At 34.5% G+C, this 3388-nt stretch overlaps 1 pseudogene; it reads right to left on the reverse strand.

Annotated features, from left to right (window-relative positions):
* Nucleotides 1-2522: 2522 nt before the first annotated feature.
* LOC140512280 (trafficking protein particle complex subunit 1 pseudogene) lies at nt 2523-2982 on the reverse strand (annotated as a pseudogene).
* Between the last annotated feature and the right edge of the window lie 406 nt (nt 2983-3388).

A 3388-nucleotide genomic window follows, 5' to 3' on the forward strand; every position in this document is an offset into this window, starting at 1 on the left:
ATTATAATATGGATATTGAAATAGCTACGTTAATCCTGTGATCTTTGGAATTCATTTTTCTAAAAAAAATTTCAAAGATAACATTTTAAGAACCTCTGACTAGGTCATCACTGACCTCTGAATCTCCGAAGCTCTGAACTTACTCATATTTTTGTTTCCTTGCTCAACTGAAAGTATCCTCTTCAAATTATCACCAATTTCTTAATTGCCAAATGCATTACCCTCTTCTTGGGCCTCATTCTTCTGGACTTCTCTATCGTTTGATAAATTTAATAATTTTCACTCCCACTGGATCTTTATTTACTCATTTCTGGAATGTTAAAAAGGATGCATAGCCTTTGATCCAGCAATAACACTTCTAGGACTGTATCCCCAAGATATCATAAAAATGGGAAAGAGTCCCACATGTACAAAAAATATTTATAACAGCTCTTTGTGGTAGTCAAAAACTGGAAATCAAAGGGATGGCCATCAATTGGGGAATGGCTGAATAAATCATGGTATATGAATGTAATGGAATACTACTGTGCTATAAGAAATGATGAACAGGAAGACTTCAGAGAGGACTGGAAAGTCTTACATGAACTGATGCTGAGTGAAAGGAGCAGAACAAGGAGAATTTTGGTTACAGGAACAACCACAGCATTCGAGGAATTTTTCTGGTAGACTTAGTACTTCATTACAATGCAAAGTCTTAAGTAATTCCCAATGGTCTCTTGAGGCAAAGGGCCTTCCACATCCAGGAAAGAATTGTTGAATTGGATCACAGATAGAAGCAGATCATTTACTTTGTATTAGGTTTTCGTTTGCTTTATGATTTCTCTTATTCATTTTGATTCTTCTATGCAACATGACTAAGATGAAAATGTATTTAATAGAAATGTATGTGTAGAATCTATATAAAACTGTATGCCATCTGAGGAAGGGAGTAGGGAGGTAGAGGGTAAGGGAGGGAGGGGAAAAGTCTAAGACATATGGAATTGTAGAACACTGCAAAAAATGAAAATTAAAAAATAAAAAGAAAGAATGCTATTATGTTACCTATAAAAGCTCTCATATTTCCACATTCATGAAAAGCTATTTTTGAACTGTTTTAATAACCTTACACATGAAGAAATTTAATGGATATGAACTAATATTTTAAAAGATAAAAATTTAGTGCTTCCTAGTTACGGTGAGGACTTCTGACATCAAGTGAGATATAAATTTGCTAAACATATATGTTAAACTATTTTGTTTGGTTGTTTTGTTTTGATGACCATCAAAGTAGGATCTTTGTTGTTTTTATTTTAGTATAATCAAGTGCCTTTGATTGAATCTTGCCTTCAGCAACCAAGAGTCTTTACTAGGAGTAAAGTACGGAAACAATATTTTTTTTTAAGGTGAAGCAATATTAGTATTTTTATTGTTAATTATTTTAATGTGATTAACTAAGGTCTTCCCCGCCAAATAATGGGCCTGAGAAGATTTGTAGGAAGTTCCATACCTTTTGTTAATGAGACACTGGTTCTCAAGGGTTATAATCCCTTCTGACTCTGATAAATGTGTAAATACTCTGAGGGTGGGATTTTACTTTGGGGCTTACTGACTGGAAGTGTTTATTTGGCCAGACAGAACCCAGGAGACCCACTAAGGAGCCCCATGTCTTTGAAAACCTAGATGTTGATGTTTTTCCCTCAGTTAACTATAGTCAGACAGTGAGATCTGTCTGGTAATCTGTCAGATGTTTGAAAGCTTGTCTGTTGATTTTGATTTCTCCGTATTTTCTCCAAAGGTCAGGGTTCTGACATTTTCCCCTGATCTCAGTGAATGATATATGTGCTTCATTAAAGTGATTCTTGACCCCTCAATAGTTACCTTTAGTTTTATAAATGCATATCTAAGAACCTGTGATAGCAGGTCCCCCGTCAGTATTTTTATTGCTACAGTTAGTTATTTTGCTTGTTTTTTAAACAGGGAAATGTGAGAAAAAAAGAAAATATGTTTTTGTCAATTGAAAAAATATAATTATTTAAAATTCTGACAGAAACCTTTATATAATTGGCAAATGAAATGAAGATTGAATTTCATTAGTCAGTACATCCAATCAATAATTTACTTCTTTAATTTGGATCTACATATCTTTCTAATATATTTTTTCATTTATGACAGAAATAAATAGCAAAAAATGAATTCATTTTGGAACCAGACAAAGCTCTAAATTTCTATATGACAGTTTGTCCAGTATGCTTTTATTTATGTGTTTTTGAGAGGCTAAAATTTTATTCTCCATTTCTCAATACAGCAGCAAGAAAGGGGACTGGAAGAAGGTAGGGTTGACTAGGTGGCATAAGAATATCAGAAAAAAAGGGCAAGTAGATTGGAAGAGTCCGTAGGGGAATTCTGTCCTGGGTTTTCTCAAGTAGCCACTTCAAAACAGCGCTTGGAATATCACTGCAGATGATTGGAAGGATCTTCAAGTGATGAAAGCAAACTGGGAGATCTAGAATGAATACAGAAGTCATTCTAGAGGAATGCTTTTCTCAGCCAGCCCAGGCAGAGAAGGAGAGCGATCAAAGGCAAGTGTCAAGTCAACTGCAAAAAAATTCACTTTGTACAGTTTGACCCAGTGAGCACAGAGGATTCTTTGTCACCAACTCCACATACAGGTCTCTTTAAATATGGTGTAGTATATATCCAACGGATTCCACACCCAAGTCTGTGTTCATTACAACCTTGAACCCAGAGAGTGTCTCATAGTAATGGAGCTTGTAACAGCTTGTCTGGAAAGTCAGGAATCTGTCTTTCATGTCCACAAATGACATCTTGATGACAAAAGATGGAGAAAAGCATTCCATATATCAGCTTGTGCTTCTCCTCCTTGGCATCCCCTTCCTGCCTATTGCATTGCCACTTGTAGTAGTGCAGATAAACTTCATCCTAGTCAAAAAGGTACAAGTTTTGGACGGTCTTCAGAAATATACCCTGGTTATGACTGTGCATGCCTGGGAAAGGGGAGGAGCCTGGGGAGCAAGAGGATAGGTCCTCTGTCACCCACAACTTCTGGTACCTGCTCTCAAGATGCTTTTAAAAATGAAGTCTGTTCAATCACATTATTCTCATAAAATTTCATGACAATTATATTATTATGCTTTAGTGAAAGAATATGTTACATCAAATAAAATATTGATTTCAAAATACTTTATCTCATGTTTGAAAATTTATATTTTATATACATTTCATAATGTCTGTGGTAAATAAAAATTTATATACATAATGAATCTATAAAAGTGTATGGATGTATGCACATATACAAATATGATATATGCACATAAATTTATACATGTAAATATATATGTGTATATATTATATGTGTTCAAGCAATGTACACATAAGCAGATATTTTATC

The sequence above is a fragment of the Notamacropus eugenii genome, chromosome 6, assembly GCF_028372415.1.
Source record: "Notamacropus eugenii isolate mMacEug1 chromosome 6, mMacEug1.pri_v2, whole genome shotgun sequence".
NCBI lineage: Eukaryota > Metazoa > Chordata > Mammalia > Diprotodontia > Macropodidae > Notamacropus > Notamacropus eugenii.